Below are 25,313 nucleotides of genomic sequence, written 5' to 3'. Positions count from 1 at the left end.
ACCTCCGTGGCGAAATGGGATGAACCACTCTTGTATGGAACTCAAAAACATTATCATATACATAGTTGAGAGACTTCAGTCCATTTGTGTGAATCATCAAGAAGGCAAATTTAAATGGGGAAAGTCTGAGACTTACCACACCAATCCCTTCCAACCTTCTCCAGAAACATCAAGGCAGAGCTAGCTAGAAGGGAGGATAGCCAAAGAAGAAAAGGAAACTGATGAGACCATAACCGTGGGAGCTTGTAAAGACCTGGCTCCATTAGAGACACACAGAGCCTTTTCCCCCACTGGTGCAGCTGTGCTGAAAAGGAGCATTCTTGGGGGGGGGGGCCAAGATTGGGAGGCTTCAGCGATCCTTCTGAAGTTCCTCACAATCGCTTCTGATCTTCACCACTTGGAAAAGCTTGGTGTCGTCTGAAAACTTAGCCACCTCGTCGCTCAACCCTGTTTCCAGGTCAAGCTCAACCCTGTCTCCCTTACCACTCTGTAAGCCTCCCAAACCACAATGGGTCTCCTTGGATCTGTTCCAGCTCTTTCACTGTCACAAGTCTGAGGAGGGAAAGAGGGTGGGGAGGCTGCTGACAGAGGGGATAGCATCTGGCGCATGCCATTGCCACCAGATACATCCACTCCCGCAGCCTCCCTGCCCCCATTCCACCCCCTCCCCACCCAGTTTCTCCCCCCCCCCACCCCTGCCGCTTCCTTACCTGCTTCGGCAGCTGTGGCAAGGTCCAGCCGCAGAGAGGGAACATTGCCGCCTTTTGTGGCAGCACTCCCAAAATGGCCACTGATGGAGCGCTCTGTGCACTGTTGGTGGCCATTTTGAGACAGCAGAACTCTGTCACAAAATGCAAATGCTTCTATGTGACAACCAAATCCTGCATAGGGCTGATACAGAACAAATTGTGCAGGCAGAATACTATCTAATTACTCACTAAGGGCCCAATCCTAATTAAATCCCCTGACACCGATGCAGCCATGCTAAAGCGCATAGGGGGGCAGTCAAAGTGATCTCCTCGAGGTAAGGGAACTTTTGTCCCCCTACTCCTCAGCAAGCGTCCACTGCCGCAATGGGTCCCCTCAGATGTGCACCAGCTCTTTTGCTGGCACAAGTTGGAGGGGAGTAAGGGAGCAGGAGAGGATGGAGAACAGGGTTAGGATCCAGTGCACACTGGGGCCACAGAGATCCACCCCTCCCATCTCCTAGATGACCTCCAAAGATTAACATTCTATTATGTATGATGTCTTTCTAATGGCTGCTGATGAACTTTTGTTTAAAGAGACAGCTTGTGGGTAGGCAATCAGGGGGTTGGCAACTCAGGGGGTGGGCACTCAGGGCACCAGGGGGAGTCCCATGAATGGCTTTGCCCAGAGTCCTCAGCAGGGCACTGGGTGATGGCACTGGGGCAGCTACAGAGGCCAAGCTAAAAGTTGGCACCCCTCACTGAGGAGGCAGGAAGTAGAGACGGGACCTGTGCTATCATCAGGCCAACTAGGTGGCCACCTAGGGTGCAGACCCCAGAGGGGCACAGTACTCAGAGGAGGCAGTTATACAGACCAGTTTTTTAACTCATATAAAAAATGCAACTGATAATTTATATTTCTGTTTTAAGATAAATACCACAACAGTGCTATGTAATATAGTGCTATGTAATATAATTAATCACAAAATTTTATTTTAAAAAATTGGGGGGGGGGTGTATGCAAGTAATTAGCCTAGGGTGAAAAATAGCTTGACACCAGCCCTGAGTAGAGGAGAGGACCATTTTCTTCCCTGCTTGCCCCACCATTCAATATGATTTCCACAGTGTTCCCACTTGTTTTGAAATATTCTGATACAAATGGCATTCGTTTTTATAAAGCAGAGGACTGCTGCAAAGCAAAGCACGTTGGAAGTCATGTTTGGACCGTCTTGCTCTCTGTTCCTCCATTGCACAATGGGTTTCAGATATGGGAATATTCATATTTTATATCCATTCCCAGACAGCTCTTTTTTCATCCAAGCTTCTGTTAGCAGATGTTTCTTATCTCTTATATTATAATAGATTGCTGGGACTGTTCTAAACCACCATTCTGTTGTCCCTACATCTTTCTGATTATGAATTCAGTAACAGTTATCAGGATAAACTGAATTTTATTTTCAAATCCCTTTACAGTTGCCCTACCAACTGACAACATTGCCATATTTAACATTTCCAGGTGCTTTCAGAATGTAAATTCTGATGTAATTTCCTAAAGGATTGTTGCTGCTAAAAATTAAAGGCGTGTCATTCCCCCCTCCCCCGGCGCAAAAGATGTATTATTTTAACAGCTCCATGGCAGGCAGAAATTAAATACGGAGTGATAAGAACTGTTACACCTGTTGAATTTCTGCTTGCCATGCAACTGCTACAATGACAATGGCACAGAATCTGTGTCTTTTCAGCAGGAAAAGTCCATCACAGGTTACAAGCCGTGATGGGTATGTGCAACCTCCTGATTGTAGAGGTAGGCTACCTCAGAAGGCCAGATGTGAGGCAGGGCACCAGAATGGAGGTTTCCTTTTGTCTTGATGCCTGAGGCATCTGGTGGGCCATTGTGAGATACAGGAGGCTGGATTAGATGGGTTTTTGGCTTGATTCAGCCGGGCTTTTCTTATGTTCTTATATGTGTGTTGGTAAAAAAGAATACTCATTAAGATGTTACATGAAAAAACTTTCCTTTTTCACTTCCTAGCACCTTATCCAATCTTTTTTCACACAACTTTAACAACTGAGTTTGTGATTATAGTAGCTAATTATCAGTGGAAGTAGATAGTCCTCACAGTTGCTCAAAGAGCAACAACTCTGTAAGACTGGTCAGTTCATAATGTTATCTCCATGTTGTAGATAGGCTGGGGACTAGGGACTCAGACATACGCCCTGTACACAAACTTTTCCCCCTTCCACACAGATGAGGGGTATTGTCCCCTATGGTGATTTGCCTCAGAAAACATGGTGACTTCATAACACGGGCAAAATCTGAACCAGGAACATCCTGGAACAGCTCAGTATCTTGGGCAGGATAAGCTACAGCAGCTCAAGAACACTTCCTTTGTGAGTAACTCAGTTTCCCCTGTGCTTGAGACTGGATAGGAGAGTTTGCAGCTAATATTCCTTGGACATAACCAAGCACAAATGAGGAATGTCTGCGACCTCTTCTAGTGAATTAACTGGCACGATCGGAGTACATCATGAGTTTTCCATTATTTTTAATAAGGAATACTAACCCTGGAAGCTGAAATAAGCTCCAGATAGGAAGCCACACAACAGTTGCATTCCTTGACCTGGTTGCACCTAGGACTGGGTGACAAGCAGTGTGGCACGCACACCCTACCCTGTCGCCCAACATCCCTATGGATGTACGGCCCTTGCTTCTGAAAATGGATACATTTGGAGCCATATGGCGAGTGGGAGGGCTGATTTTGCATCGTTTGCTGAACAACTACGATAAATGCTGTGCCCCCCAGCGGAGACAACGGAAAACCACCACTCCACCTTGGGGGGCCATGTACCCCCCCGGCTGCATCTTAGCTACACCACTGCAACAGAAGAGAAATCTAAAGGTGCATATGAAGAAGGATTTCAAGCAGAGAAGTCTTTTCAGGTTGATGCAAGGAATAACAGCCCAATCCTGAAGGTGGCAGCTCCGCCAGGTACAGCGGCACCAAAACAGCTACCATGCCAAGGCCACTAGAGGTCTCCTTGGGGAAGAGGACTTTTGTCCCCTCCCCTGGGGAAAGCCTCAAGCCCTGCAATGGGGCTTCTCAAGTCTGCGCCAGCTATTTTGCTGGAGCAGACTTGAGAGACTCTGTGTCAGGCCTTCAGGTTCAGGTCCCACCAGACTCCCACCCTAGCTTCTCCCCTCCACTTCCCACCCTGGAACACCTGCCCCACCTCTGAGGCCCTCACTGTCACCTAGAGCTCTTACCTAGCTCTGGGCAGTGTCCAGTCAGTGCTGAGCTCAGTGCCAATTGGAAGTGGGCCAGTGCTGGTGATGACTCAGCACAGAGAGTCACAGATGTGCCTTACAGCATGTTTGCTACACCCAGCACGAGCACTGGAGCTCAGTGCTGGCAGTGGCCCATAGGATTGGGCCCTAAGCGGGGCATAACAGATACCTTGACACCTGTAGATTTGTTATTTAGGTAGTGTTAGCTTAGCCTTTTCACCTACTCTTCCTGTAAGCACAAAATGGCTTAAATGAAGTTCCTGGTAGTCTCTCTACCTGGCACAAACTTCCTATTATTTATCATTTATGTTGTGCCACCAATGGAAACCAAAGTCCCCTTTACAAAGAACAAGACTGGAACCTGCCCTGGTGACAAAAGTCTTCACAGAATCTCACTGGTGTTCTGGGCAACCAGGGAGAAAAGGCGAAATTGTTTGAGGGAGCAGAACTTTTGATCATCAAGAATGGTGGAACTGGGAGATACAGGAAGGGATATGTATGGATATGAGTGGAAAGATAAAGCGGGCAAAACCATAGGGGGCTTACATGCTTGTGGGCCCAACCTTATCCAACTTTCCAGTGCCGAAGCGGCCCCGGTGCAGACCCAAGGTCAGACCTTGACAAGGCCTCCATGACAGACCTCCCCCACCACGGATGCAATGCTTGCCCTGTTTGCATGGCTGCATCAGCACTGGAAAGTTGGAAAGGATTGGGCCCTGTGTCAACAGTTCTGACACAGGGCCCTCCGAATACTGGCAGGTCTTCCAGAAATCTGTTCCTGCTTTCATCTTAAAGGGGATGCTGGGAATCCTAAGGCCAAAGAAGCCAGGACAAGGGATTGTTCAGTGATGTCTCCAGTCTGCACATCAGTATTCTTTCAGTTTGCAAACACCCAGCAGGAGTTAAATGAAGGAAATACAGAACTCCTTCATGGAACTGTTAAGACAATCCATTTCCAAAATGCACTGGAGGGCTTAGAAGTTCATTGAGCTTTTAAAATATTAATTATATGTAATGAACAACCCTGCCCTCCACACAGGAAAATATGAAACGCTAATATCAAGAAGGGAATATTTACACCCTCTTAGTCACTGCCTGAGTCACATTCTCTGGTGCTAGGCTGTAATATAAACAATGAATAGCATGGAACCTTCTGTGCACTCGGCCCCCAGGAGGAAGAGCCCCAGAGAATTTACAGTATTAAAAACTCTGCATAGCTGAACCTCTTCATTGACAGGGGTCCCTAGAGAGTCTGCTTGTGAAATTCTTCCCAGATGATTTGTGCTTCTCAACAGCAAAGCTGTATCCAAGTATTTCCTTAGTATCAGGCAATTCTGGTGCTAGGAACACCTTGAAGCAAGGTAGGCTTTATTACTCAACCACCAAAAAGAAATATCAAATCCGGGATTAGTGGTAGGGTATGCCAGGCCCTAGGGCAAGGCCTGTTTCAGGACCCCTATGTATTTGTACAAAGTGATCATGCATCTTCCAATAGTGTCTAATCCCACCCACCCCACCTGGGGCACCCCGCTGCAGGTATTTCTTCCTTCCAACTCTCTCTTCCCCAGGGGCTGACAGGAAGATGTTCCAGAGACCTTGGAGGCTCCTGGGAGAACCCCACTGGATGCCATGGGACTTACTTACTTTGATCTAGATTTTATTAAATCTATAAATGAATCAGATGGCACCTGCTGGTTAAGCTGCTCTAGAAGTCAATGAGATAGTGTAGCTAGAGTAGTGGTTCCCAAACTGTGGGTCAGAACCCACTGGTGGGTTGTGACTTGATTTTTGGTGGATTGCCAAAGGGTAATGGAAAGATCAGATAACTAATTACTTCCTGAGGCTATTCAAAAATCAGATACTATAGCTGCTAATTACTCTGCAAGGAGCTGAGCTCCTGCAGTTTGCAAGCATTTGTACATATAGGGAGAGAAATGATTGAGGGAATTTTTTCTGTTTATCATCACTTATAAATAAATAAATGTTATTTATTTTTAGATCTCCTTTTTTTAAAAGTCCGGTAAACCTAGGTGGGTCCTGATAGAGTGTTGTTTTAAAAAGTGGGTCCTGGTACTAAAAGGTTTGGGAACCACTGAGCTAGAGGGTTGAACTGTGACCAAAGATGCCCTGGTTTAAATCCTTGCACAGCCCTAAAGCTGTGGAGGAAATCTGATACAGGGCAGAACTCAGTGATAGCCTAAAAGGACTGAAGTTATACTTTGTCATCCGTTTTTGTCACCAATCATCATCATCATCTTCATCATATGCCCAAGAAAAACGGAAAAACCTGGAGAAACAGAGTCATTTTGGGTGAACTGGCAACTGCAGTTTTCGATTCCTTCTCACAGGGCAGATTGTACCCTTTTTTCATTTGTGAAGCAGTGGAGGGTATAGTAAAAAAAAAATCCATCCTAATTACATGTATTCTGCCTAAACTTACTATTTTATTTTATTATCAACGAACAAACCGCATCTGCTTCTGTGAAAATGGAGCAAAGACACATCTCTCCATTCGGACCTCCATTCCTGTCCCTACAGGGTAACCAAGTTCCTTGTCAATCAAATAGGCGGCAGACTCCGAAGACACAGTTTCAGTGTGTAATTAATGACTGGACAAAGCGATGAGTCCACAGGCCAAATGATTGACAGTTATCTCAGTGCTGGAGTATAGTACAGGGAGTAGCACAGTAGCACATTTGCAATGCAAATGAGAGGAAACCACTGGAGGCCTTGAGTGGTGAAACGAATTAAGCAAACAGAAACAGAGAAACAGAGAAAAAAGAAACAGAGAAAAAGATACTATATAGCCCAGCCATAGGATCTTAATCATGTCTGCTCAGGACTAAGTCCCACTGAGTTGCAGGGAACAAAGGGCTGAGTCCTGACCTGGGCCAACACTGGTACTGACCTTCAGTGCTGGTGCTGGGTTTCACAAACATGCGACCACCTGTGCTGAATCAGCACCAGCGCTGGCCCAGTGCCAGTCGGTCCTGAGGCCAGAACTGGCTGGACGCCACCCAGAAATAGGTAAGAGCTCCAGGTGGTGATGATGGCATCAGGAGTGGAAGGAGGCATTCCAGGGTGGGGGAGGGCGGGGTGGGGGCAGTGGCGTCACTAGGGTTTGCGTCACCTGGTGTGGGATGCCAGTGTGTCACCCCCCCCCGTGCAGTGGGCGGGGCAACACCCCAGGTGGTGGGCGTGGTGATGTACCATCACTCCGCCCCCACTGGTTTTTGGGCTGTACCTTTTGATAGAACAAAGATAGAACACATTCTGCATGAAATTACGCATTGATTGATATATAACATGATGGTATTTATTCCTCCAAACTGTGATTTTAGTGATTTTTGGGTGGTGTCGCGCACCCCCCAGGGTGTCAACTTACTAACACCTTATTGCAGCAGTTCTCAGACTTTTAGCACTGGGACCCACTTTTAGAATGCCAATCTGTCCAAGACCCACCAGAAGTGATGTCATAGTGGAAATGACTTCATCAGGCAAATTAAAATAAATAAGTATAAATAATTAAAGTAAAACAAATAATTAAATAAGCAGAAGCTGGCCCTGGTCTACCAAGTGAATTTCCTCTGTGGCCTGCCTGCAATAACACCCCCCGCTGTCCAAAACCAGTAAGGTTTTCAGCCCTACCCAGTGCCCAGTTCAATTTAAGAAATTCTGTTTAAATCAGATCACTGTCAGGATCCACCTGGCTTTGCAAGTCTCAAAAAGGTTCACCTTATCAGCTGTTTTGATCCTTTTTAGTGGGGGGGGGAGGGAAGGCTTCCTTCTGGAGCATTTTGGTAGCCTTGCACTCTCCTTCACCTGATCTTCCACACCAGCCAAGGCACGTTTGCTTACTCGTGAGTAAACATGACCGTGAGGCTTAGTTTCGCTTTCCATAGGGGCTCAATACATTCATTTGCTTGGAGGGAGGGACTTCCTTGTCAGCTGTTTTTTGGGGCTGCATTCATTGGATCAGGACCATTCTGGTGTCGTTGGATTCCTCTCAGCCTGCCCTTTCCAATGGACTAAGGCACGTTTGCCTACTCATGAGTAAACGCACAATACGGCTCACTTTCACTTTCCATAGGGATCCATGTATTTTTTGTTCTCCAGTTTTTTGACCATAACTTTTGATAGAAAGGAGATATTTCACTGAGGATTTTGCATTGCATTCTGCTCGAAATTCCACATCCAACAGTATATAATATGATGGGTTTACTCCTAACCACTGTGATTTTAGCGCATCACCCCCCCAGTGCACTTCACCCCCCTGCACACGTCACCCGGTGCGGCCTGCACCCCCCACACCCTCCTAGCAACACCACTGGACCGTGCGGGGAGGAACCAGGGTGGGAAGGGGGTGGGAGCGTCGCAGCTCTGCTTCGCCGGATTCTGAGCTGTGTTGGGCCTTGCTTCCTGACATGGAGTCTCTCAAGTCTGCATCAGCAAATAGCCAGCACAGACTTGAGAAGCCCCATTGCAGGGTTTGGGGCTTTCCCCTGAGGAGATCTCCGATAGCTGCTGCGGTGCCACGGGATGCTGAAAGCTTCTTAGGTTTGTCATCTTGGTCTTCAAGCAAATGTGAAAGTGAAGAAGTGGAGTTTGTCACTCTGTGAAGTGGACTGCATACCCCTACCCATTACTGATATGGAGTGATTGCAGCGGTGCAACCATAACCTTTCTATATGTCCCCTTAATTTACCGAAGGAAAGAGCACTTTGGCGAGGCACATGTACAGTTGGTTTTTCTGTGTTTGGAAGAATTCCTTTTGTCCTACCACTTTGCATTTGTTGGCTGAGTACTTGAAAAGGACTACCTGAAAGGTTACCCTTGCTTACACCTTGAACATCTTGTTTAAGGTAAGCTGAATAAGTGGAAATAAAAGTGGGGGACATTATATAATCTTTTCCATGCCCATTGAAGTAGGCACATGTTAGAACAGGAGTGTCAAACTCGTTTCATATGGAGGGCCACATAGCATTCATGATGCCTGGTGAGGGCCGGAAGTGATGTCATTAGGCAAGAAGTGATGTCATTAAATAGGTCATAACCAAAAATAAACACTTTTTTCTCACTTAGGAACTCATTAACTGCAAATAACAAAAGAGAAAATACATAAATCTTGATCATATTTCAGGATATTGGAGAGCCCAATTTCATGTGGGCTGCCCTTTCAGAAGTAACATCTCAGCACTACTCAACAGCTGAAAGCCTGAGGGCTGTATAAAAAGCTTCCGCAGGCCGCATCTGGCCCCCGAGCCTTATGTTTGACACCCCTGTGTTAGAACATACATTGTTCTTTACTCCTTGCTTAGATTCTCCTTCTACATACTACATTTTTTGTGCCATTGTCTCAAGGAGGAGTACAAATTGGGTCTCCATGTTTCAGTGCAGGTGAGATGGATGGAGACAGGCCAGTTTGGTCAATGATTGCCAAAGGACACTTCCATGATTATTGCTAAATATCTGCAGATGAAGAATGGTACTTTTGGAGAAAGAAAAAAACAGAAGTGAGACTTTTGGGATATACAGTGGGAATGATATTTTATATTTCTGTTAAATGTAGTGTTTGGGAGAGATTTTAATTATTGATAGTTTTCTGCCTTTGCTTTGATATCAGTCACTATAGCTTGAATTCTGGGAGAAAGAAAGAGAAGAATCAGTACTGTATTCTAATAATGTCTATATAAAGCTCTGAATTTGCTTGCATATAATGCTATAATTATTTAATAATTAATTTTTAATCTAATATTTCAGTTCAAAAAATTAAGACCTTTAGGAAAACATTTCAAATATTGATTCTACGTGAAGTATAAATATGGGATGTTTTTTAAGTGTTTTTAAGTGTGGAAGTCAAATAAACATGTCAAATGATATCACAATCAATTTAGGGTACTGGAAAATTTTCCAGAAAACACACTTCAGTGGACTGTACTTTTCCAAAAAGAATTTACTCTTTCTGCTGCCTAAGAACATTTTTTTTAAACATAGATGCTGTTTTTCACTCAAAATCTCAAAGTGACTTACAAAAACTAGAAACGCAACTGACACAACAACATAGTGAAGAATCATATAAAAACCCCAACCAAGAGAAACCTCCTCAAGGATTGATTTGGGTGGTGTTGACCTCAGTGGCACAGCCAGAGGGGGGGCAAAGCACTGAGTTTTGCAGGGAGCCTCACCATGGTGTGCAAACAGCCCCCCCTTCCCCTTCAGAGATATTCTTAGTGCTTTGCACTCCCTCCAGCTACACACTGGTTGGCCTCTTTCCATTTTTATCTGTTGTTTTTTTGCTTCCTGTATGTTTGATTTTATTATTGACTGCAGTTGTTTCTCTTTTTTTGATTCTTTGTTTTAAAAGTTAACATGTTTGTTGTATTGTTATGGACCTGGAGCAATGACTGGCTGGCCATTGCTTTGCTAGGCTGATAGTTCAGGAGAACAGTTGATGTTTCCTAATGTCCCTTAATGTTCCAAGAGGCTTCCTTAATTGCAGGCCTCCCTAGAAGGTGGAAAGCTGTCTGAGTGGAGGCAAGCTGTGATTAATGAGTTCCCTTTGCTCCCTGCTTTTCCCCATCTGTTGCCCTTAAGGAAAGAGTCTGCATAAAGTCCATAGGCCAGAGAGTTCCCCACAATCAGTGCCATTGCAGAAAGACCATGGCGGCCAAGCAGATGGGTTAAGAGTCCACTCTCTTTTTTTGTTTGGGACTAGCCAGGGCAGTAATTCTCTTTAGCCCCATTTGGAACGTGCTCACATACTGGACATTCAATCCCACCTGACCCATTCAGAGGGCAGGCAGTGATGCCTGGGTGGTCATAAACCATTCAGTTGGACAGACCAGTGACATTGTCAACCCTGGGCCTCTTCAGGATGCTTGTGTGTGTTCTAGCTTGGCTCCCTCAGAGAAAGCATGTAAATCAGGAGTTTTCAAACCCTGGCTCACGGGCCACATTCGACCCTCTGGAAGATTTTATCCAGCCTCTTGGAGCTAAAAATAGCTCCAAAGACATACTTTCAGGTATATACTGCATTCAGCCATTAGAGGTGCTGAATGCAACGCAGTGTAATGGAAAGAAATTATTCCATTCCTTTGCATTGCATTCAGTACTTTTAGTGGAATAAGATATATACGGGTGTGCGCCGCTTTGCGACCTTCCAGTTTATACTAGGATTGCATGTGGTCACGTGGTCATTGGGGGATACACACCCCAACCCATTGAAAGTGAGGGGAGCTCCCCTCCCATCCCCTCCGGAGGGTTGTCTAAACCTCCCAGAGGCAGTGCACATCCACGTACTGCCTCTGCAAGGTTCAGACTGAGGGAAATCACGTCTCACACTTGATTTCCGGTTTCCTTTGTGATGTGCACTGCCTCTGGGAAGCTCAGATGACCCTCCAGAGGGGAGGGGAGGGGAGCATCCCTTTCCCCGCTGAGGGTCCGGATTGCGTCAAGTCCCGCCTGACGACAGGGATTGCAGTCCTGATCCCTGTTGTTAGGTGGCGCACAACTGTACTGATGCTGGGAGACCTGGGATTATTGTATTGTATTGGCAACCTTCAGTCTCGAAAGACTATGGTATCGCGCTCTGAAAGGTGGTTCTGGCACAGCGTCTAGTGTGGCTGAAAAGGCCAATCCGGGAGTGACAATCCCTTCCACACCGGGAGCAAGTGCAGTCTGTCCCTGGTCTGTCTCCCTGGCTATGGGCCTTCCTTCTTTGCCTCTTAGCCTCAGACTGTTGGCAAAGTGTCTCTTCAAACTGGGAAAGGCCATGCTGCACAGCCTGCCTCCAAGCGGGCCGCTCAGAGGCCAGGGTTTCCCACTTGTTGAGGTCCATCCCTAAGGCCTTCAGATCCCTCTTGCAGATGTCCTTGTATCGCAGCTGTGGTCTACCTGTAGGGTGCTTTCCTTGCACGAGTTCTCCATAGAGGAGATCCTTTGGGATCCGGCCATCATCCATTCTCACGACATGACCAAGCCAACGCAGGCGTCTCTGTTTCAGCAGTGAATACATGCTAGGGATTCCAGCATGTTCCAGGACTGTGTTGTTTGGAACTTTGTCCTGCCAGGTGATGCCGAGGATGCGTCGGAGGCAGCGCATGTGGAAAGCGCTCACTTTCCTCTCCTGTTGTGAGCGAAGAGTCCATGACTCACTGCAGTACAGAAGTGTACTCAGGACGCAAGCTCTGTAGACCTGGATCTTGGTATGTTCCGTCAGCTTCTTGTTGGACCAGACTCTCTTTGTGAGTCTGGAAAACGTGGTAGCTGCTTTACCGATGCGTTTGTTTAGCTCGGTATCGAGAGAAAGAGTGTCGGAGATCGTTGAGCCAAGGTACACAAAGTCATGGACAACCTCCAGTTCATGCTCAGAGATTGTAATGCAGGGAGGTGAGTCCACATCCTGAACCATGACCTGTGTTTTCTTCAGGCTGATTGTCAGTCCAAAATCTTGGCAGGCCTTGCTAAAACGATCCATGAGCTGCTGGAGATCTTTGGCAGAGTGGGTAGTGACAGCTGCATCGTCGGCAAAGAGGAAGTCACGCAGACATTTCAGCTGGACTTTGGATTTTGCTCTCAGTCTGGAGAGGTTGAAGAGCTTTCCGTCTGATCTGGTCCGGAGATAGATGCCTTCTGTTGCAGTTCCAAAGGCCTGCTTCAGCAGGACAGCGAAGAAAATCCCAAACAAGGTTGGTGCAAGAACACAGCCCTGCTTCACTCCGCTTCGGATGTCAAAAGGGTCTGATGTGGAGCCATCGAAGACAACAGTGCCCTTCATGTCCTTGTGGAAGGATCTGATGATGCTGAGGAGCCTGGGTGGACATCCAATCTTGGGGAGAATCTTGAAGAGGCCGTCTCTGCTGACCAGGTCGAAAGCCTTTGTGAGATCTATGAAGGCTATAAAGAGTGGCTGTCGTTGTTCCCTGCATTTCTCCTGCAGTTGTCTAAGGGAGAATACCATATCAGTGGTGGACCTGTTGGCTCGGAATCCACACTGCGATTCTGGATAGACGCTCTCTGCAAGTACCTGGAGCCTCTTTAGTACAACTCGGGCAAACAGCTTTCCTACAACGCTAAGGAGAGAGATGCCGCGGTAGTTGTTGCAGTCACCCCTGTCACCTTTGTTCTTGTACAGCGTGATGATGTTTGCATCCCTCATGTCTTGAGGTACTCCACCTTCTCTCCAGCAGAGACAGAGGATTTCATGCAGCTCAGTGACGATGATCTCTTTGCAGCATTTTAGGACTTCAGCAGGGATGCTGTCTTTTCCAGGTGCCTTGCCAAAGGCAAGGGAGTCCAGGGCCACGTGAAGTTCTTCTAGGGTTGGTTCACTGTCAAGCTCTTCCAGCACAGGCAGGCACTCAATGTTGTTCAGTGCTTCTTCGGTGACTACATTTTCTCTGGAATATAGCTCAGAGTAGTGCTGCACCCAGCGTTCCATCTGCTGCGCCCGATCCTGGATGACCTCGCCTGTGGCAGACTTCAGAGGGGCAATTTTCCTCTGTGTTGGACCTAGGGCCTGCTTGATACCATCATACATCCCCTTGATGTTGCCCGTGTCAGCTGCTATCTGTATCTCGGAACAGAGCTGGAGCCAGTAGTCATTAGCACATCTCCTGGCAGTCTGTTGGACTTTGCTGCGAGCAGTTCGGAGGACCTGCAGGTTGCGCTCACTGGGACAGGCCTTGTATGCTGCTTGAGCTCTCCTCTTTTCCTCAATGACTGGTGTCAACTCCTCAGAGTGGGCTTCAAACCAGTCTGCCGCCTTGTTGGTCTTCTTGCCGAATATGGACAAGGCGGTGTTGTAAACGGTATTCTTGAAATGTTCCCATCTGTTGGATGCGTTTGCATTGGCCGGGCCTGGAAGAGATTCCTCAAGCGCTTGTGCAAATTCCTCCACTTTTCTCTGATCCCGGGTCTTGCTGGTATCAATGCGAGGTCTTCCTTCCTTTTTCGTGTGATACAGTCGCTTTGTTTGCAGTTTCACTCTGCTGCACACCAGGGAGTGGTCAGTGTCGCAGGCAGCACCATGATAACTGCGTGTGATCTTGATGCTGGGAAGGCTGGAGCGTCTGGTGAGGATCAGGTCGAGCTGGTGCCAGTGCTTTGATCTTGGATGTCTCCAAGAGACTCTATGTTGGGGCTTTGTGTTGAAGAACGTGTTGCTGACACAGAGACCGTGATGACAGCAAAACTCTAGCAGGCGTTGGCCATTTTCGTTCATCCTCCCAGTGCCAAACTGACCTAAGCAAGTGGGCCATGAACTGTTATCAGCACCAACTCTAGCGTTGAAATCGCCGAGGATGAACAATGGCTCTTTTACAGGGATTTTCTTGACAGTGGTGGCCAGGTCATCATAGAATTTGTCTTTGGCTTCTGCTGGAGACGACAGAGTCGGTGCATAAGCACTGATGAGAGTGACAGGTCCTGCTGATGACTGGAGCTGCAGGGACAAAATTCTTTCACTTCCCACAGTAGGTGGGATGATGGATTTCAGCAGGGTATTTCTGACCGCAAAGCCAACGCCATGTTCCCTGGTTTCGTTTGGTGGTTTTCCCTGCCAGAAAAATGAGAAATTTCTCTCCTTGACAGATCCGGAATCTGGCAGCCTAGTCTCTTGAAGGGCGACGATGTCCATCTGCAGTCTGCTCAGCTCCATGTCGATGACAGCTGTTTTGCGTGCGTCGTCTATTTCTTGCAGGTCATCAGAGAAGCCAGGTGTCATTGTCCTAACGTTCCAGGTGCCCAGCTTTAGGGCAGTAGTTTTCTGTTTTCTGTTGCATGGTGCAGAGTTGTCGATCCGCTTGTCGGTTTTCACCCTAAACCCCACGCACCCCATGAGGTTAACGGACCGTGGCGAGGCAACACCTTACTGGCTGGGGACTGCCCAGCTTAAGGCGGGCGGTAGCTGCCCAATGAGATGCAATGATCTCTCCCACCGTCGGAAGCAGCCCCTGGCGTCATGCTCTACGCCAATCGAGCAAAGACTTATAACCGGTAAACTGCTGCTTCCCGTGTTGTGCCAACGCCGTATGGCGAAGTTGGAGTGTCCTCTCCAGTGCGCGAAGCCTGGGTAAAGAAGGTATGGAGGATAGGCTGTTACCCATGCAGCAAATCCCCCCTCTCCATGTCGCTGGAATGATCCAATGGAAAGGCAGAAACCAATACGGTTGGTTCCAGCGGCGTCGCAGGAGTTGCCAGAACGTGACTGTGTTCAGCCATGAACTGCCTAAGGGACTCCGGCTCCTGATTTTGCCTCGAGGTTGACTCCTGAAGCCTTTTCCACAACTGGATGTAGCCACAAGGCAGTGGAGGTTTGAGGTCAGAGTTTCCTTCTCTTAGATGAGCTGCCTTCCTAGGCTGACGAGTCCCATCTACCCGGTCTTGCAGTATGGGGGGGGGGGGGAGGCAGATAAAATTATGTAATGTAGATTAGAGCAGGGGTCTCCAAACTTTTTGGCCAGAGTGCCGCATCAAATATCTGTTTGTTGAGGGCCTGGGAGTAAGCCCCATTGACCATAATGGGATTTCGTTCCGAGCAGGCATGCAGAGGCTGGGGCTTCAGGCTGCAACCCCACCTCTGCTTACCTGGGAGTAAGCCCCGCCGACTCTAAGGGGGCTTACTTCCGAGCAGGCACGCCTAGGCTGGGGCTGCAGGGGTGGCCACCCTTGCCTGAGAGTAAGCCCGCCGCGCGCAACGGCACTTCCGAGCACTTCTTACATTGACATCACACCTTTCTTCCAAACCCAAACTTGAACACTTGAGGTTCCTGGGTGGTCATTTGTCCAGGCACTGGACTGACTGAGGCCTGTTTAGCTTTGACAAGGCTACTGCATCGTGTGCCTTCATTTATTAAATAAACTTGTTTAAAAACTGCAGCAGATAAAATAAAGACTTAATGCAGAAGCTGCTCTCAATCAGATGTGGACATTTAGTGGTGTAGTTCATCTAGGGCAGGGGTCTCCAAACTTTTTGGCCAGAGGGCTGCATCAAATATCTGGCATGGTGTGGAGGGCTGGGAAAAAAAAATTTAAATATAAAATTTAAATAAATAAATTAGAGATGGAACTTAGATGAGTGAATAAATGAATGAACGGGCTCTTTAATTTAACCTCTCTGGCCCTCAGAACACCCTCCAGACACAATCAGAGCACAGTTCTGGTCATAATCAGTTGAGTGGGCCAGAGGCTTTCAGGGGACAAGAGGTTGGCCGCGAGCCAGAAAGAGGCTTGCTGTGGGCTGCATCTGGCCCCCGGGCCAGGGCTTGGAGACCCTGATCTAGGGAGTGATTTTTAACCTTTTCCATCTCAGGGCACACTGACAAGACATTAAAATGGTCAAGGCACACCATCAGGTTTTGATAATTGACAAGGCACACCATCTCCCGTTGGCCTTACTAATAAATGACCTTCCCCCAAATTCCTGTGGCACACCTATGGACCACTCACCAGGGCACAGTGGTTGAAAATGGCTGGTCTATGGGTTACAACAGAGGGTCGACGAAGCAGTAAGCTGTGTCTCTCCTAATTTTGGGGGTCTTCTTCTCACTACCTTCTAGTGTCAAAGGACCAAGATTCAACACGAAGACTCACAGCCTAATCCTATTGAGGCCTTACACCACCAGAACTAGTGTTCCAGAGATATAAGGCCCTTTATGGCTGCTGCAAAACAAGACATACCATTCTGTGTGGTGTGGCCTCTGTCACCAGAAGCAGCAAGCAGCTGGATCCACGGGCCAGCAAGGGGTAGGAGGGAGGCGGAGTGGAAGGAATGGGGCGGAGAGGGGGAACAACAGAGTGCAGAACAGGGAGGGGAGAAGGGTAGATCAAGGCTGGGAAGGGGGTCAGCATGCTGATATCAGATCCCCTTTTCCTGCCTCCATCCCCTGACCTGGGTCCACATAGACTTTTGCCAGTTACAGAGCTGCTGTAGGTCACAGTAGACCCAGTGGGCCAACAAGGGCTTACCCCGGGGCAAAGGAACATTTATTCCCTTAGCCCGAGAAGGACTTCATAGCTTGAAACACCCCTGTGGGATACAGCACATGCTCTGTTGAAGCAGGTGCATCATTGCATAGGGAGTTAAGTAGGGCTGGGCCACCAGGGATTGCTCTCGCTGCCCAAATGCACTATAACATAGAAGCTCCAGCAGTGTGTGTCCCATAACCAAACCTCAGGTGGAAGGGGAGACAGAGCGGAATACTCAGCTCCCTGAGTATTCTCAATAATACTGGACTGTTCCTACCACCTGTGAATCGCTTAACATCACCACTAGAATCTAATCATTAACTCAGGACTGAACCCACTGGTGATCCTGGGGCCAGGAACACAGAATGCTGCCCCCCCCCCGCACCGGCGTCGCATTCGGGGCCTTTAGAGAGCCAGGGAAGGCATGCGCGATCTCCTCCTGCCCGCCAAAGGCCTTCTGAGGCCACAGGAAGGCCTTAAAATATCCCATCTGGAGAAGCCCCTTCTGGCCCTCCAAAGGTCTTCTAAGGGCCTGAAAAGTCATCCCAGAAGTGGGGTTTAAAGGCCTCCAGAGGCCTCAGAAGGCACATGCAACCTCCCCAGCCCTTTGAAGGCTTCCACACAGTGGTGAGGAACGTGTGGTGCCCCCACAGGTGTCCCACAGGTGCCCCACAGAGACCTGGGATACAAATATAAATTAAACCTAATGTCTACGTTAAACTTATAGTAGCAGAAACTGTGACAAAAAAGATTGCGATTTGCGTTGTAGGTTGCTTCATGCGTTTTCAAAATCCATTCCCCCTTCTTCCTGTGCAAATCAATTTTGCCCTCTGCTCCACTCCTCCTTCCACCCCCACCCGTTTATTGCATTCAATCAAACTCTCAGCACATGGTTTTTCCATACTAAGGGGCAGGTTTGATATGATTGGAACCTTAGGGAATTATTTGACTTCTAAGTTAGCAAAAAGCACAAGCAATCAATTACAGACACAGACCCACCCCGGGCACTGCCAGTATACTTGTATCCCAAGCTGCTCATGTTATTCTTTTCTTCTTGCATTATCTAACAACCCCACTCCCTTTTATAGTTCTAATTAACTCTTTTTTATGTTTTTTCCTTTTCTAGATCACCTTCCAGAAAGGGAGGGCAGTCTTTTTCTCCTCTAGAAATGTGCTACAGCATTGAGGGCAACTAATGCTGAGGGCTGCTTGAGATGGGACTGTCTAACCACTGTCAATGGGTTAGAGATGGGACTGCTTGAGATGGGACTGTCAAACCACTAAGGTTTGTGTCACCTGGTGCAGGAGGTCAGTGCATAACCCCTATGACGGACCTCCTCTCATGCAGTGGGTGGGGCAACGCCCTGGGTGGTCTGCATGGTGATGCACCATCACCCTGCCCTGCTGGTTTTTTGGCCATAACTTTTGATGGAATAGAGATATTTCAACACCGTTTGTTTCATTGTATTCTACCTGGAATTACGTATTGATTGATATACAACATGATGGTATTAATCGAAAATACAAAGATTTAAAAAATTTCGGCGAGTGGTAGTGTCATCCCCTCTGTGCACATCACCCGATGTGGCCCTCACCCCCCCCCCCAGTGACACCACTAGGTGACTACTTTTCTACCCCGGGAGTGAGGCTGGAATAGAGTTGATGTGATGTGCCTCCCCTTGTAGCATTTGAGAGTGAATGAGAAGCAGGATGTAGAAGGAGCACACCTGCATTAACACCACAGGGCAGAATGATGGCCAAAGAAATGAAACACAAATGGTTGAAAAGAACCCACTGCAAACTCTGTCTGGTTAATCAAATGACCTTTCATTTGTTGGTAGCTCTAAATGGAAAAACATTTCGGGTTCTAATCCAGCCCTAGACTCCTAGTCTAGACCCAGTTCTAGACTCTGGTACATGGCTTTGTCCCCCATAAGATACTTGCACCTGTTCATTGTACCTGTTCATGTACTGCACAAATGCACTGCTGCTGCAAAGCAATACTGTGTTCAGTACAGGCAGAAGCTGAATCCTCCTATATATGCCCACGATGCCTGAGCCTGTCAGGCAGAAAGCCAACAGCACTGTGATGCCTCCCCAACCACCCCAAGCATAGCAAAGGGAGAGATTAATGTCTTGCCTCTTGCTCCTGACCTGAACAGGAATTATTTGAAAGTAAGGCCAATTAAATGAAATGGGATCTTCTTCAAAAGAAGTGTGCATAAGATTTCACAGCCCAACAATTTTCTATTTGACCGTGCAAAGGGATACAAAAAAACAACCTTTACAGGATTCCGGTATTTTAAGCAGTCCATTCCTCATGGGAAGATTGGGAAGCAGAAAGTTCTCAAGTATTTGGATGCACATCTGTGCTGCAGACCTAAATTGACGTACAGCTGGAAAAAAATGATAGGCTGCAATCATATGTATATGCCTATCTGTGGCATTGGGGCTTACATATGGGGTACCTGGGGCTTGTATCTGATTAGATATGAATAGAATTGCACTGTTGGTTGACTGATGGTGACAACAACAACCATTCATCTCATTGATCTCCTTTGTCATTACCAATTGTGCAGTTGTTTCCTAAGACTTGATGCCCCAATTACATATATGGTTCATGTGACCATTTACCACTTCACATGATGTCAGTTTCTCCTGGGGGCTGGGGATAAGAATAGGCCCTCAGTTTGGCTGTACTTGTCGTAAGAGGCGACTAAATAGACACCGGGTAGATGGGACTCATCAGCCTGGGAAGGCAGCTCATCTGAGAGAAGGAAAACTCTGATCCCAAACCCCCACTGCCTTGTGGCTACATCCAGTTATGGAAAAGGCTTCAGGAGTCAACCTCGAGGCAAAATCTGGAGCCGGAGTCCCTGAGGCAGTTCATGGCTGAACACAGTCACGTTCTGGCAACTCCTGCGACGCCGCTGGAACCAACCGTATTGGCCTCTGCCTTTCCATTGGACCATTTCAGTGACGTGGAGACGGGGGATTTGCTGCATGGGTAACAGCCTATCCTCCATACCTACTTTACCCAGGCTTCGCGCACTGGAGAGGACACTTTGTTCCAGAACCACCATTCAGAGTGTGACACCATGGTCTTCCGAGACTGAAGGATGCCAACAAGATGATGTCAGTCTTATAGGACAGACAAAAAGTGTGGGCATTTGTAACTGACCACCACAGCACGCCAACACGATCCAAGGAAGTATGGCTCAACCCAGCCATTTTCTCAGAAGTACTAGCACAGTGCTCTGAGCATCTGTGCACAAGAAGCAGTAACAACCACAGCCAAACCATTTCCCATGGGGATTGAACCGCAAAGAGTTATATGAGCTGACCTGTAGAAAGAGTATAATATTTTTCCTTTTTTTTTTGCATAAACATTCAAGATCCTATCAGCAACTGAAAAATGATCTGACCTTGTGCTTGTATACATCCACAGAAGGAATATTTGTTCTGCAAAAGATTTGTTCAGAGATGTGCTGTTTTTCCAGCAATAAGCTACATTTTTTAGGAACAGTGAGAACACATTTGTCAAGAGTACAAACCTGAACAACCTTTGGAAGTACTTCCTCTTTGCATCTTACAATTTATTTTCTGCTCTGTAGTGGAAATTCCCAATGTTTCTTCCCCGCCCCCCATTTTGGACTCTTCTCATCCCCATCCAATCCCTTAGCAGCGATTGACCTGGGATACTCCCCTGACAGCGCAGTCCTATGCACATGTGCTCAGAAGTAAGGCTCACTGTGTTCAGTGGGATTACTCCCAGATGTATAGGATTGCAGCCTGTAATTATTTGAAATTGGCACCATTTCAGAATGGCTGCATTACAGATATTATCTGCTTGATTGTCTTCACATCTAGCTTCCCCAAGAAAAATAGCTGGTCCGTCCTATCCCCCCATCCCACACTAGGATTAATATGCAACAACCATTTGGGCATCCAAGCCATCCAATCTGATCAGGTGTTAAACCATACAATCAAATGGACCTATGACATCAACCCTAGATTTTTTTGTGGTCATATACCTTAGTGGTGTGTGTAGGATGTTTGGCTGTGTTGCCCTGCTCTGTTATTGAAAGTAGCCACTTTCAGAAGCATGTAATGGGGGGTCAGAAGCCTGGAGCCATCTAAGTACTGTAATTAGAGTGGGGAGGTTCACAGCCACCTGAGGGATCTGTTTCCTGTTCAGCTTGTTCTCTAACCTCTGTGTCAGTTTTTCAACAACAGCCCTACTTTCCTGCCTGTTCATGGTACAGCATGCAGTAGAATCTGATGCATGTTGACTTGGAAGTAAGTCCCAAAGTATTCAGTATAATAAGTCCAATTACAATAAATCCAGTTACAATTTCAGCCTTGATAATATATTTCTATGGGGAGAGCATTGTTTAAAAGATAACAGGGAGGGACAAAAGTTCCAGCAATCAAGTTGAACAGAAAAACCCCCTTGTCTTGCCTGCTTGCTATTTGATCCATACTTTGTTTTGATCTTTTGCATTTAACCCTCCCCATTTTGCTCTGTTTCTTCAATAAACTACTTTTTAAAAATGATTTATTTGCCCAGTCGGTACACTTGGAAGGGAGGCCAGATTGCCACAGCCACCACATTCCTGAACTTCCACTATTATTTAGCTTTAAGGGGATTCTTGGCTTTAAGGGCTCTTTATTAATCCAAGATGCTTTCCCAAGGCAACCTCTTTCTGTCTGGACCTCTTAGCCCTGGGGTCGGCAACCTGCCATTCTGGAGCCACAAGCGGCTCTTTCAGCCTTCTGCTGCGGCTCCCTGCGGCTCACCAGCCCAAGCCCATGCGTACAGCTCCCACACCTCTTGCAGCTGCGCCCCATAGGAGACGGCGAGAACGGCTAGCGGAGCAGCTCCTGCCCAAAGAGCCCGCACCGCCACCGAGGGCAAGCCCCCCTGCCACCGCCACCACCGCTGCTGACGTTCCCTCCTGCCCAAGCCAAAGTGCCAGCCACCTGCCCGTGTAGGGGAGGGTGCGTAAACGAACGGAGATTGAACACCCTGATGACCCCCCTTCCCACAAGCAGCCCTGACCCCACGGAGCCAAGGCAAAAGCAAGCAATTGAGTGCAGCTGCTCTGTCCTTCTCCCAAGCTTAGAGCACAATCCTGTGCATGTCTCCTCAGAAGTAAGTCCCATTGTGCTTGCTCCCAGGAAAGTGTGCACAAGATTACAGCCTTCAAGCTCCCCACTCAGCATTCCCCCCATCGCTCACTCACACTTTCACAGCTCCATTTTCTTCACTTGGAAACTGGGTTTGGAGACCCCTGCACCAGATGGTATTCTGTATATGTTTGTATACTGTATGTGTAACATACTGTATATGTAGCACCAAAGCATATTTCATGGCTGGGAAGTAATCACTGTTAGTATGCCTTTTATTTTATGCAGTTTTGAACTCTTAGCTTGTTTGTTCAGGAGCACCTTTGTGAACAGTGTTAAGTAGTATTAAGTGGTCTTGTTCAGAGGTAGTATTGTGTGGAAAGGCATTTACAGAAGTACAGAAGTAAATGACAGTAAAGAATGACAGTATCCTTCACAAGCAGTTTCACCTGTGCACAATCTAAAACAGTTGTTCTCCAACTGTGGGTCTGGACCTGATTTTTAGTGGGACCTAGAAGAGGGAAGTGTATTATATAACTATGACCTACAAGAGGGGAGTGTATTATATAACTGGGACCTATAAGAGGGGAGTGCAAACTATATATGCAGTGTTATCTTCATTTTAAATGTCAAAAGGGTTTTGTGGCTCCCGAGGTTTTCTTTTTTCCGGAAAACGGGTCCAAATGGCTCTTTGAGTGTTTAAGGTTGCCGACCCCTGTCTTAGCCTTTGGTGATGGCAGTGGAAAGAATACTACTGTAAAACCCCAGTAAAACCCCAGCCGTGCCAGTAGAAAAAGTGGAGAGCGAGGCCTTTGCACGGTCTGTTCCTTCACAACACTGTAATGTGTCAATGAAAAAGCCTTGGCAATTCTGAAAGCATTGTACATTTGACATTTCCAAAGCTTACAATAACCTGTTTATTTTCAGCTTTTCTGCAAAAGATGCTTTTTTTTTTTGTGACCAATACTCAAGATCTAGCAGATGAACATGCACCACAATCTGAACCCACAAGGGCTTACTTCCATGGAATCAGTGTGGTTTGCACCCTAATAAGTGTGGTTTAAGATATTGGCTTTGATAATAGATGTCTATGAAGCAATTATAATTATTGATAAAAAAAGATGGGGGGGGGGGGGACACAGAAGTTCCAGCACTCATGTTTAAACCAAAAACGTCAGAAAACTTAGCTGAAAAATTTAAATGGGTCAAACAATCTATAACAGTGGTTCTCAAACTTTTTAGCACCAGCACTCACTTTTTAGAATGACAATCTGTTGGGTCCCACTGGAAGTGATGTCATTAACCCGGAAGTGATGTCATGGCCAGAAGTGACATCATCAAGCAGGAAATCTTTTAAAACCCCCATACAACAAAATCAAATCAATCCATTAACTAAGTAAATTAAAAGTTTACAATAAGTTTAATAATTTATCTAAAATAAAGAAGAACCTTCCTAAACCTCTCAAGCAGTTGCTGATCTGTTTAAAAAAAATTCCCCAAACATCCCAAAGGCTGCAATGCTATCTACACTTAGCCAGGAATAAGCCCCATTGACTATCATTGTTAAAAGCATATATATAGCAGCCTGTTCAAAGTTCAGATCTGTAACATTTCCCCAAATACAGTCACATGCCATGGTTGCATCAAGTCTAATATATTAAAAATAAAATGCACTTTGAAATGAATGGAGACACACCTGGAATTGACTTCCGACTCACCTAGGGGGTCCCAACCCACAGTTTGAGAAACACCGACCTATAAGATATAGGTTGAAGAGTGGGGTTCATTCTCAGATGATTAGTGAATACTCTTTTCATTTAACATTTTAGAACTCAATTTAGCATCTATTGTTCGTTAGCAAACACGCTGAGGCCATTTTCTCAATGTCAGGAAGACGAAATTTTGAGCAGATCTGCCAGCATGCAGAACCAAGAGCATCTCTGTAAATTTCCTGAGTGAATATAATCATTGGTTGCCATGTAAGCAGATTTTTCTTGTAGTTTTGAATTTATAAATTAGGACAGGGAGTACAAACAGGCACCTGCTGAAGTATATTAAATTCTCTTAAGGCTTACAAGTCTGGCATCCCCTCTATGGACTACAAACAAGAGGAGGCTTAGAATTCATTAGCATTAGTTAGGGGTGTTTAGTGCCCTGCATAAGGCATCTATTCTCTTTTCTGGAATAGAAAAGCAGCAGCAACCTCACAACACCAATATATGCACTATTCCCATTCAGGGAGGAAGGCAACTCAGCCCTGCTGCCAAATTCTCTCATTCAAGCCTCTTGGCACCTTACTGTACTGTATGTCTGTATGAAATTCTGTGCATGAATTTCTTGGCTGTATCAGGAGCCAGGCATGAGGACTGGACACGCACCTACATCTATATGATACACACCCAAAAGCAAAACATCCAATGTGATGCCCTCTTTGCCGCAGAGTGTTCCTATATTCCTTGCAAGAAGAATTTCAGCATTCATCCTAACTCACAGGACTGCCCGGGCACCTCAGCAGAAGGCAAGTAGCCCTACAATAAAGCTACTCAATTCTGCGGCAACCCTTGGGCTCCTGTAGAATCAAGAGCCTCTGTATCTGGCCCGCGGCCTGACACGGAGGCTCTGGATGTGGTGGAGCCGAGCTCCTCTGGTCCCACCTCCCTCCTGCCCCACTCCCACCCCCATCATACATCCTCCCCACCCTCTCCCCACCCCAGAATGCCTCCTCCCCACCTCCCCCCACATCCCCACCTACCTCTCCACCGCCTGGCAGTTTGGGCAGCCATGGAGCAGTGGAGTTCCACCAGTGCTAGCCCAGTGCTGACCGGCGGTGAGTTAGCACCGACACGGGACTGATGCTGCAGGCTGCAGACGTGCCATATGGCACATTTGCGACACTCAGCGCCGGCGGAGAACCAAAGGTAAGAGCTGATAAGGTTGGGCTCTCAACCCACAATCTTATCCATGTCTGCTCAGAAGTAAGTCCTGTTTTGTTCAACGGGGCTTACTCTCAGGAAAGTATGGATAGGATCACAGCCTCACTGACACTGACGCATTTACCTAGGAGGGGCAGCCCAATCATATGCAGCCTCCCCGACCCCAAAGCAGTAACACCAGCGCTGGCCCCGCTGCATCTTAAGGAGGTTGTTGGAACAGTGGTAGGTTTCTAGGGGTAAGGCGACATTTGTCCCCTTTCCCTGGTGTAAGCCCTAGCCACAGCAATTGGTCTACGTGGACCTGCACTTGCT

This window comes from Tiliqua scincoides, chromosome 3, assembly GCF_035046505.1.
Source record: "Tiliqua scincoides isolate rTilSci1 chromosome 3, rTilSci1.hap2, whole genome shotgun sequence".
Lineage (NCBI taxonomy): Eukaryota > Metazoa > Chordata > Lepidosauria > Squamata > Scincidae > Tiliqua > Tiliqua scincoides.
This window is presented reverse-complemented; position numbering follows the sequence as displayed.